We start from the raw sequence: 12,880 nt of genomic DNA, 5'->3' as shown, positions 1-12,880 counted from the left end.
AGTCGGTACTGCATCGATGTGGGGTGGGAATAAGGGGTAGAAGATGAAGGTACACTTTAATTGGTTTTGCTAGTGAACTCCACACAACAGGCCAAAAATGAATATGACAGCAAGAGACATTACCTTCTAAGAGATCAGCTTTGGGAGAGAAGTAGCTGAGATAATAGACTGAAGATGGAACAATGAGAAATAGTTTGTGATCTAGAAGGAGGGGATCCAAATATTTGCTAATTTCTTCTACTTTGTTCAATATAATAATGAGTTATCATATCTTACTTTTTTTTTCTTTAGGAAGGAAGGGACTGTCAAGACAGGAAAGATTGAGAGTCCTTTTCTTTTTTTTTAATTCTTCATCAAAAACCACCTAGAGTAGGTTGACAGTATTTCAGTATCACACTTCAAAATAGGAGTTTGCATACATTCTTTATGAATTAGTAGACAGGCTCCTAAGAAATACTTGGTTTTCTCTTCCTAAGAGACTAACCCCTCAGAAAGCTGAATATTTTGGGCCAAAAAGAACAACAATAAGCAGAAAACTTGAGAAAAAATAAGAAAAAAATACATAAAAAATGAGGAGGAAAAAATACAGTACGGAGAAATAAGATCTAAGAGAGAAAATAATAGACTACAGTCTAGAGAAATAGAACAGATGTAAAAGAAACACAAAACAGTATAAAAGTTTTCTTAGTTCAGTAGGTACAAGGTGACATGATACACAACATTCAAAACATTAAATTACAGTATCTTAATGGGACAGAAATTTACCTTACAGTCAACCTTGGTTGACTATTCTGCCTCTCCAGTCTTTCAGTATGATTATGCCGAGAAATATAATCCTTCCCGTTTTCCTCTGTTTTTTGGTGTGCATTCACATCTATGCTGTCAACAAAGTAGACTTAGGACCAGTGCAGAAATGGTTGTAATTAGAACTTAAAGAATCCAAGAATTCCCAAAGGTGCAGGACTATCACAGAAAGTATGCTATAGAAACAAAGGGTTTCCCAGACTGATGGCTATTATTATTATTATTGGTATTTGGGGGAAAAAACACAGACTTTGTCATCTAAGTGAAGAACAATAGAATATGGCATGGCAGATGAATATAAAGTGGTAAATAAATAGTTGTGTGTTCCTATTTACTTTCTGTTTTACCAAAGAAATAGATGAGATCAATAAATCAGAGGGAAAAGCTGAAAATTACATAACATTACTTTCACCCTTTGAGTCTTCTACACAGTAAAGATTAAAAAGGAATTACTCATTAGGTCTACTTGGTTTATAATTGTTTTCTTTAAAATTTCACGTACTGAAAGCTACTGTGCAAGAGACAGTACTGAAATTGATGGACTACTGTGTGCTGAATGTGGCACTTCTTACATCCACAGTGGCCAGTTCTGCTCATTTATTCGTTGGTTCATTTGTTTGCCTCTGATTATGGGCATACTCTACAAGTCTGCATATTATGCCAGATTTACTTACCTGGGTTCCCAGATGTTTGAAGCAGTAGGTAATTTCAGAACCTTCCTCAGTTCCTGTCAAAGATTACCAGGACTTTGTAACTCTTGAGTTAGGAATGTCTACTCACATAACTAGTATTTTCAAATAGCTTTTTAGTTATTCAACCCAGCGTTCTGCCAGTCATAGACTTAAAGCAGTATAGTTGTGTCAATAGTCATTTTTGTGACCTTCTGAGCACACATTGTATCAGTAACGCTATCTCTACCATTTTGGGGATGAAGACGTTTTCCTAATTAAGGGGCTAAGTACTTCCCAAGTCTATGGAAGCTGTTACGTATCTTATCAGCTTAGTTCCATCTCCTCCTGCTTCAAACTACAGATAATCTTTTTGTTGTTTCAGTCACACCACTGCTTGATAGTGGAGTGTGACCATGGGTAATACGTCCCAGTTTTTCCCTTTTCAACCTTGCTACGTTGAGTAGAGGGGTCCATATATTCTGGAAGTCTTCATTCTGTGATCCAAACCCTAAAAAGCCCTTGTAGCCAAGCAGTTTTTCCTTTGGAGCGTGTGCATTTCTGTCTGAACTCCAGACTTCCTTCGCACCACTCATGGGCACTCTGACCTTTCCAGGGCTTAATGTTTGTATTTCAAATAGATGTTTCAATCTAGAAGATTTGTTGTAGCAATTCAAATAATCCTTGGTATTCTGCACATCCTCCGCAAGGGTGGCCTTCTTAGGCCAGCAGACCCAGCCTAGAAGATCTTCAGAAAGGATTTCTTCATAATATAGAAAAAAGATTATGATGTCAACTGTTAACTTGTGTTTCTCAGGCAAAGCCACCATATAGCTCAATCCCTTTGGTGCTAGGCCACGATCTGAAGTTAAGTCCCGAAAGAAGTTCTCTCTGGGTTACATCATTAACACTTCAGAGAACGCCACGGCAGCTCTCAGACAGACTTAATTCTAAATCAAACCATCATCTGGAGTGAGCAGCTTGTGTTTCGCCTGTCAAAAAGGTGCTGCTAAGTAACTAATGTGGTCCATCTCTTTTTAGGCCAGAGAGGTTGCCATGGTAACCTATTCGAATGTAGATAGATATGCTTTTGAGTCATCATCAGAGCCCGGCTTTGATAGTACAGGGTTTGGATTGACAGCCAGTACTGCATATTGTGTAGGTTGGCACGCCTCTGGACCAGAAGGTCCTGGAATTGCTGCTGTTGCTGCCGGATGAGGCTTGCTACGAAAAAAATTGTGCGACTCCCTGCGTTTTCTCTGATATTCTCTTGAATGGCAGTCATGTATTCCTTGGTGTTCTCACTCTACAAAGAGGCAGGTTGAAGCTCACACTCCTAAGTATGACAAGTTCTTCACTCCAATTTCAAAGTCCTTCCCCAAAACAGTGGAGATTTTTTGGGAAGAAGCTGCTGGGAAAGAGGCTGTGTTACTTATTTTAGGGGAAATGTATACTTTAAAGTTGTATCACAGAAGTTCTCCTGAAATTACTTTCCATGATAAATACATTTGTAGGAGCGCAGAACAGTTTTCTGTTAAAATCAGGCATCCTGAAGAATTGTGATTCTTTAAAGTTTTGCAAATCAAGTGCTACAATGTCAAGTACTTCCTCTCTGAGAACTCCTCTACATCCTCCGTTTCCAACTTCTAGAGAGATCTGTTTTCCCTGTGTTTGGAAAGATGAAAAAGACATGTTAATTTAATCATAAAGTTTCACTCACATCCAAAAGGACTAGTACAACACAACTCATGTCTCTTTAAAAATTTGTATTTGGTTCTGCTGATTGTAACATAGCTAAGTTGAATCTACATACACCTGTTCAGTATAAAGCTTTTGTTTCTCTTTAGGAATTCCTGGAAGAGTCAAAAACTGTCCTCAATCCTGTTAAAATTAGATCATTCATTGGCAGCTTCTTTTGAAGCTTATCCAGTGATAGAAAATACAGTTTCCTTACTCTGTAGTTGTGCAGCAAAATGTATGTTTTTGCTGGCTAAAATGAAAACTTTGTTCTTGTTGTCAGGAGAAAGCTTCTTGTGCTCCCTCTGGAGGGATATTGTCTATGAAGTTCCAACACATGGTATTTGCAGTATCCTGACATCACAAATCTGTTCAAGAAAGTTCTTAGAAGTATGTTCTGCTAGGTGCCTACGTGACCACAAAACCTCCTACTAGCTAAGAAAAAGAAATTGTGACAAGTTCTAAATTACATTTCTCTAAACTTGCCACTTAACAGCATTTCACCATACTAAGAAATCATTCTTCCAGCAGTAGAAGCAAGAATGCTTCATTATCTATCCCTTTTTCCTCCCAGATCTGCTATCTCCTCCCAGTCCAATATATTATTTCAGGTTTTCAGATTCCCTTTGTACCTCAGACACTGAACTACCCCAAAGCTGCAGCATGTGACCCTGCACTATCTGTTGAACAAAGGGGACTGTGAACTGTGACTTATCTGGGGTTACACGTGTGCAGCTTGGCCAGTTAGCTGACCAAACAGAAGCATTAACAGTTCAGCTTACAGTTCAGCTTTTCACGAAGTGAGAAACAGTTAACTAATTAACCAAGATCAGTCCTCGACCCAGCCACCAATTTTCACAAAACTTCTTTGAAATTCTTTTATTTGAGACCTCTGCCCAAGACAGGTCTGTCAAATCGTGAGGTGGCTGATCATTACTAGGAGTTAAAAAACTATTACGAGACATGGACTGAAGGTCTAATCAAGAGGCAGTCTACTCAGCCTTATGAACCCAGAATAAAAAGAGTTTGTTTCTTTCCAATATGCATGTAAAACATATCAGCTGTGTGTACATTACCTTCCTATAATGTATATTTCAGACTCAGTTCCCTGGCTATCCACACCGCTGTGGCCCTCAAGCATATTCTGTGGCATCACTAATGTAGGCTAATTGCTATGTGGGCCAGCACTCCTTTTTTGTAGGGCATGCTTTTTAGGGGCCTGCAGTTTCACCTTCGCGAGCTATTCCGGGGAACTGGCAAGGCAGACAAGGTTGGTGCTGACCTTATGCTGAGAATGCCCCTACCCACCTCATCACGATCACTACTGCATGCCAGCAGTACAGCCAACCAGGCCTGCGGTGTCAAGTCCCACAGGGGTAGTCCTGCCAGAACAGAGCTACTAAAATAGCGCATCGGCTGCCGGGCAGGGTTTTTCTGCTGGTGCAAGGATGTCCCTTAAGTATTCCTGCTGTAGGTTCCCCAGGCTGTCTGTAACAGTCTGGGGAGGGCAGAACGCCACAAGCACCTGTGGGGGAAGCACATGTGTGGATGTGGGAATCTGAAACCGGCGTGGGAGGAATAACGTCATACAAACAATTTGGTGCTAGCATGTCAGCCAGCCCCGTTCTTCCTGTGGTTAAGTCAGGCCCCAGTTCCCTTTAGAAGTATAATAGAGGGGATGATCCAGAAGGTCACCAGATGGTTTGCAATGAGTTAGGCTGGCTTGACTCTGCTGGACCTTACAATTTTCCATCCCCATTCTTTTTAAAGAGGATACAGGGCTATCTATCTCCTAGTGTCGGTGTTAGTGATTTCCACCCCAAATTCCCTTGTGCTGGGACTCTAATATTAAACTAACTGCCAGCTGACCTGCCAGGATGAGGAAAAAAAGGAGGTTGGAGAGTGATGGCTTTCAGGTCTCAGGAAATGACAGAAGCTTGCAAGGGTTCCAGCCCCCCAAAAAGAATCTGGGGTAATGCATCCTTTTTCTTCCTCAGCTAAAGTCAGGAGGTCTGACTGTTCATTTGTTCAGCACAGATACATTTGTGAAAAGACTTTAGCAAAAAATGGCTTGAACCATCTCCAAATCAGTTCAGGAAATCCTGAGCTGGGCCAGATGCTTGCGTTTTGGGAACACCTGCTGGGCAAGAACTGGCCTATAAGCATTACAGATTAGATAGTTGGACTGTTCTTTATTAGTGGTTTTCCCTCTGCAGGAGTGTGTATTGTCATGTGTTGTTTTATTAAGGTCAGTTCCAGGCTTTGTAAATTGAGTAAATCTATGGCAACACAAGACGCACAGCTAGTACACTAGTGTGCTACAGCTGTGTGAAACTCCTGCAGTCACGCTGATTTGTTTAGGATATGTTTACACACCGACATAGTCATAACTACAGATTACCTAAACTTGTGGTCAAGTGTTATCAGTGTCAATATGTTTGAGTGCATTTCTGAATAAAGTCTTAGACCTAGTTTAAATGTAAACATCTAAAACTGCATTTTGGCTCTTAAACGGTGGTGGTTTGGCTTGCAAGAAGCCAAGCATTTTGAACTATGTTTGACTTGATCCACCACCACTGGCAATCACACTACTTCTGTGTATGTAAATAGTATAGACCTCCTTCAGCTCACCTTTATCTGCACCAGTACTAATTGTGGAAGGTGGATACAGTTATATGATGTATAGAAAAAAATGTTTTATATTGGGGATGATGGAATACTGGCAAGCATTGGTAGCATAACTGAAGATGAGGTGAGTTGTTTGCGTAACTGCTGTGAAACCTGATTGTGAGTGGAGGAGAAAAAGGACTTCTGTGGCTGTTTCACTTGTTGCTGGGTTTTGTGCATTTGCATTGGTGGTATTTCATAAATAGTATTTTAAACTGTTTCACAAGAAATCTGTCATTCACAAGAAATATGTCATTTTTTAAATTGTAGAATGGACTGGACAAAGGTGGCAAGTCTGTAGAGATGTGAAGGATTTCATTCAGCAGCAGCTGCGCATGAAACTCACTATGCCAGTGGTTGCACAAAACCACTTCTCTGTTCTCTGTTAAGTGCATTGCCCATAAATTCTTTCCCTTCTGGAGAATAAAATTAACATAACTCCAGATAGCTAATATTTTTATGTGTAGGGCCCATCAAGTTTATGAATGCACAGACTATCATGCTTATGAGTGCACACATCATCGACTTTATAAGCAGAGCACATAACAGTTATGCTCACAGCACATAAAGTTTATCTCTTGCTATATAAAACTCAGTTATGAAAAACAAAAGCTGAAAAATTACTTCAAACCCATTTTTTTTCACCCTTCCAACCTGTATGTTGTAGCAGGTCTTTTCACAATAAGCCTCAACTGAATTTTGTTTGTATTGACAGAGGAGTTTTTTAAAGATACTACCTCAAGTACGTGAAATTGGACTACTGTAGCCAAATTTCAGGCAGAACATAATTTTGAAGACTTACGGTTAAAAATTATAACAAAGCTAAATGAAAAGCATATAGAAAATTCAAAGTGCCTAAAAACTAAATTGTGAAGGCTCATATCAAAATCCCACTAACTTCAGAGAAAATCCCAAATATGTTAATTTTTAAGCTGTTTTTTTTTTAACACAACCCTATCTTTGCTGTAGCCAAGATGCATCTGTAGTAGTATAAGTATATAAAAAAATTAATGTAACATACCTACTCTGACTTCTAAAGTTTATTCTAGGTGTATCAGTATTGAATGTAAATCCCATATTTGACACCTAGAGGTCTGAATTAATACTTTTTCTGAAGAACTAGACTATATTAATTTAATAAAATAATAATTACACAGTGCCAATGATATACATGGGAGACTAATTAAAAAGAGTGCTCAGATTTACACAGGTACTTTATATCTGGAATGGACAGAGTGTACAGTTTTCTTTCCTACGTGAAACAGAGTACAGAACACCATGTTACTTAGCTCCTCTGTTTTATAATTACTAACTCTCTCTTCCTGGTACTTAACTACTGTAAATACTACTCTTAATTGCTAGGTTAATGCCAGTGGCCACTGAACAGAACAGGTACGTCCCCAATACATTGAAAAGCCAGCTACCCTGATCAAATGCTTAACTAGATGAAATAAGATGTCATATTTGTGTTGTGCTATGGGAAGTTATTCACTTCTTATTAAATTAGGCAGAGTCCTCATACTACAAAACATCATAGGATGCATCTAAGATGTAAGGCACGGGCTGATAGTACTAACCCAAGAAAGCACAGCAAGAGCAGCATTTATCAAAAGAAGCCTGAGGCCCAAGACTAGTCTTAACAGACACTTCTTTTGCTAAGGCTGAAACTCCTGTCTGTACCACCTGACTCCATCATCTCCTATACCCCAGAGATCTTTTTTCCCCCTTTTGTACCTATCCCCTCACCCACAGTAACCCTGTTCCTTGTCCTCTCACATTTGGCGAGATGTTTGGTTCCTCTGCACCTCAGCAGCAGCAATGCTGAAGAGACAGAAGACACATTCTCCCTGCTGTAGGTGCGAGTGCCCAGACTCAGATGCCACCACGTGCCGGAACAAGCAACTTCAGTTAACCCACCGCTGTATTATTTGGAGAAGCAGGAACTTAGGGGAATTTAGCAAAGTTTCTACTGTGCATGGGCAACTGTGATTCTTTAGACATTCATAATTTTTGCTTGGGGAGGATAATAAGGAGGGTTGCCTTCTTAAGCCCTGGGGTGAGAACCAAGTCCCAGTTTCAAATAGGTCCCAAAGCCAGTGTTCAATAAGCCTGACACTGAATATAATCAATTTATGTACATGGCATGTAAGCACTGAGACCAGGCTCTCTTGTATGCGTGATGCAGGGCCGTATTCTACACATGTGGAATACAACAGGTGTCTTGGACATGCTGTACTTGCGTGCATGGTGGTCAGAGCCTTGAGCACTCATAGTATGAGATTTGGGGTAAATGTGAAAGGAACAGAAAAACTCTGACACCAGGGCAGCACCTATATTGATTATTAAAACCTGGTTCCAGAGGACTGAGTTTTCAGTTAAAAGTCTAGGGGTTTTACAGAAATTTAAAATAACGTATTTCCTCCTAACTTCATTCTCGAGAAACAGCCGAAACTTTTCTGGCCTTGTTTTTTGGGGTTTGGAGTAGTTTGGGGGTTTTGTGTGTGTGTGTGTCCAGAACATTCAGGCTGAGGCAAGCATCCAACTAATCCTTGTTTGTGTGTTTGTTTGTTTTCCATTGTTTATAGGTTTGCCAAGTTTTAACTACTTGGAAGAAGTTTTCTGTCCTGGGTGTTGCTTGAGGCTGATTTTTTTCTTTTTCACTTTTTTTTTTTTAAAGGGGAAGGAATAGGGAGAAGTTGGGGTTATTTTGGAAAGGGTAATATTTCAGTTTGGGAAATTTATAAGCAACTGCAAACCAAATGCAAGTTTAAAAGGCTGAAAACAGCAGCAAAAGTATTTCTAGCTTAGCTTTTCACAAGAAAACTTTTCATGTTGCCTTTCAGAGCAGTGACATCAGTGTATAATAAATTATGATAAATAGCCCAACTCGGTGTCATTAATTTTTACCCAAACCCCAGATGGCCCTAAGCATCATCTACTTCTTAGCCAACAAGACAACAATATACAATTTTTTTACAAACAGACAAGTGTCGCTGTATGTGTTCCACAGAAGAAAAAAAAATGTTAAAAGTTACTTCTGAATTAGGGAAGTTTTCCAAGCATTTGTTGTTCTTTTTCCCAACAGAGTATCATAAACTACAGAAAACAGGGCTTTCTGCAACAGCTTCCAGTTGTATCGCGAAATTCTGTCAGTGACTTTGCCGCAGTTAGTTCTGAGAGAAAAGGTGTTAAGTCACTACTTCTTCAGAGCTGACAGAAGCACATACGTAGTTTTGATATGACTCCCAAAGTCCATCTTCTTTTACATGTTTCATTTTATGGTTATAGGAAGAATAAACATATTTCTTTAAATAAAATGAAGCTATTCATAAATTAATCATATTCCTAGTCAAGTGTCAAGGTTTGTTGTCTGACACAGATTTTACATACCTGTAGTACACAGATCACACTTCAGTTCTAGAGCTTACATACTACTGATGGAGCCGTCAGCCCTTCCTAGCTGCCTAATCTAAATACTGTCACCTTTCCAGTCCCCTACTTGGACAGGAGAGACATGGGGGCCTGGACCTACCACCTCCAAAATGGCACAGCACTTGCAGCAGAAATGTCAATGGCAGTAGACCAGTTTATGAATAGTTAGAACCAAATAATATTTTAAGGCCATTACTAAGAGTGTAAGGTAACTTTGTGATGAGAGTAATCAGTACTACAACAGCTTGATATTCATATAGCACTATAAACAATTTTAGCTATATATCATCTAGAATGGTGTCTTTTACTGCATAAATATAGATATTTCAGTTTTAAATATTTGCAGCTTCAAAATAATGATTTGATTTTCTTCAGACTTAGATTGTTTTCCTTTCCTTAATGCCCCCACAAGCCAAATTTCATCTTTTGCATTCTGATTGTGTGACATTTCAACTGGCAACTAACGGAAAATGTCTTTTCCTTCATGCTATATAACTAAAAAATAACTGATTTTGCTTAAGTTTCCCAGTAACTCTTGAGCTGAAACAAAGCACACAAAGCTCCAGTGCAAAAGGATTTTTTAAATGATGAAAAAGGGAGATTAGAAAGGATAGTCAGCTACAACCTTAGCTAATACAGTTCAATGCAGCCAGCATTATAATCTGGTGAATGTGCAAACAGCTGAGGTAAGATGAGCATCTTTGACACAGTCAGTTTTCAGGTTACCTTTATGCAAATGAATAAAAAGGTTTTAATTCAGGCTGCATTGAAGTATCATGCCATGTTCTACCATACATCTAAAAGGAGAGAAGTTCTGATTATACGAACACAAAGGGAGGAAATTATGTTTTCTTCTTCTCATCTGACGGTCATGCTCCCTCTTGCATTACTACCTCCCACATTTGCACTCTTGTCTTTTCTGTTTCTCACAATGGCAGCGGCCACCTGAAAAAACAAATGTTTTGGACAATTCCTGGAGCTTTTCCTTTTCTTTTTGGAGAAGGATGTTGAGGTGGCCTCTTCTCCTACAAGGAGGTAGCCTTTCTTGCACCATGTGCTCTTTCTTTCTCTTCTTGCTTTCTAAGTTAATTCTCTCCCTCTGCTCAGTGATACGCCTTTGTAGCTAGCAGCTGTCCCAGTGATCACCAGCAGAACCCTCAGACACCAGCATGCCTTCCCTGCAGAGGGCTGGTGTTAGGTATTTACACACGGGTGACCTACTTCACTGCTTAACTGGTTCTGACACTATTTTCCAGCTATATGGATTAAGGTTTTTTATTCCTGAAGTCATCGGTCTTTCTCCTAACCTTTCATGACTCTGAATCATGTCATAATGGTAAACCTCATGGCTTCTTAATCTTCTCTTTTCTATAGTATTTGCATGAAGAACTGCTATATCGGGAACTTAAAACTCATCTAGTTTAGTATCTGGTTTCCAGCAGCAGCCAATAGAAGATGCCCAAGGAAGAGCTTATGAACAAGGTAAGCCTGTTGTCCCCAAACACTCCCAGTGTCCAGTAATCTGTGGTTTGGAGGCTTCTGCAGTGTGGGCGGTGGGTGATGTTTTCTTATTTAACAGGCCTTATATTTAACAGACTTCTCTTCTGTTAATCGGTTTGGTTGGGTTTATCTCCCAAACCTTTAGCATCTTGCAGCATCTTACGGTATCTTGCAGCAAAGATTTCCACAGCTTAAAATCACGTAGAGAACCCATCTTTTTGTTTTGAACATGCTTCCTACCAGCTCCATTAATATTCTTAGTACTCATATTGGAAAAAGACAGTAACAGTGTCTCCATCTTTTCTCTGCCACTGGTGATTTTGTAGAACTCTGTCGTATCTCCCCTCAGTCAGCTGTTTTTTGGAGTTAAGAGCCTGTAGGCATACCTCATACAGAACCATTCTGTTTCTTTGGTTTTCCTTGTCAAACCTTTTCTGAATCATTTCCAGTTCTATTATGCCCTTTCTGAGATGTGAAGAAAATAATTGTACATACTACTCAATATACAGAGAACTATGGATTGATACTAGGGCGGATGTATTACAATGTTCTCTGTTTTGCTCTCTGTTCCAGTCTTAATAATTCCAAATATTTGATTTGTTTTTCTGAGTAAAAGGGAACATTGTGCTGATATTTTCATAGAAATATTAATCAGAACAAAAAGATCTCATTTGTGAGTGGAAAACCAGCTTACAGCCCATCATCACTGTATATATAATTTTTTTGCCCATGTGCACTACTTTACACAACTACATCAAATTTTATCTGCCGTTTTATTATCCAGTCACTCAGTCTTGTAAGGTCTTTCTTCATTTCTTCAGTTCTTCACAGTCAGCCCTTTAACTGCATCACAATTTGTCCTCTAACTTTCCTTTACCTGAATAGCTTAATATCATTAGCAATCTGTGATATCTCACTGCTCACCCTCTTTTTCCAGATCATTTATGAATACATTAAGCAGCACAAGTCACAGCACAGGTCCCTGCAGACTCCTCTTGTGATCTCCCTCTTCTATGAAAACTGACCTTTTATTTCTGTTTTATTTCTGTTTCCTGTCATTTAGCCATTTTTTGATCCATTCCTCTTGCTTCTTACTGCATAAAGGTGCTTCCCCCCACCCCTTCTTTTTTTTAATGAAGCTTTATCTAGGGACCTCATTGCTCCTGGAAATCCCAGCAGCCCTTAAACATGAGATCTCCCTTGTCCACATATATGTTAACATCCCAAAGAATTATAGATCTGCAATACTTCATATAACATAACAAAAGCTGTGTTGTCTTCCTCGATATGTCATATTTATATATGTGTCCACTGATTCTGCTCTGTAGGACAGATACTACTTATTTGCCGAGCACAGACAACACAACAGGCTCACTCATATGTAGTTGCCTGGGTCTTCACATTTGCCTTCCCTACCTGGTTAACAGGGGAAGGGGTTTTAAAACTAGGGTTACACACTGCAGTTAGTACTTCAGCTTTTTGACACCTGAGTTCTCTTAGAACTCCTGGATGGAGGCCACCTGGTCCCCACAATGTCTTGCTTATTTTATCTGTTTGTTCTCTAACCTTTTCTGCCCTCCACTTACATTTGAGATAGATCTCCTAAATTCCCCATAATGCAAAGTTCTAGATTCCTCTAAGCTGTTGCACTGTGAACACAGATGCAAGGACATGAATGTAGTCTCTTCTCCTATGGTCTCGCTTTCTCTGAGTGTTCCTTTTACACCTTGATGGTCTACAGGCCCTACCCACTCTGTGGTAAGCCTCCTGTTCCTGATACTTACAGAAGAGGACTTGGTTTTTAATGGTTTTTTTTTTTCCTTTCCATGCCCTTGCAAATCATTCCTCAAGCTCAGTTGTGATCTGCCTTATTGTGTTAATGTAACAGAATTTATAGAATCATAGAATCGTTTAGGTTGGAAAAGACCTTTAAGATCAATTCCAACCGTTAACCTAGCACTACGAAGTCCACCACTAAACCATGTCCCTAAGCACCACATCTACATGTCTTTTAAATACCTCCAGGGATGGTGACTCAACCACTTCGCTCGGCAGCCTGTTCCAGTGCTTGA

The sequence above is a fragment of the Ciconia boyciana genome, chromosome 1 (genome assembly GCF_034638445.1).
Source record: "Ciconia boyciana chromosome 1, ASM3463844v1, whole genome shotgun sequence".
Lineage (NCBI taxonomy): Eukaryota > Metazoa > Chordata > Aves > Ciconiiformes > Ciconiidae > Ciconia > Ciconia boyciana.
This window is presented reverse-complemented; position numbering follows the sequence as displayed.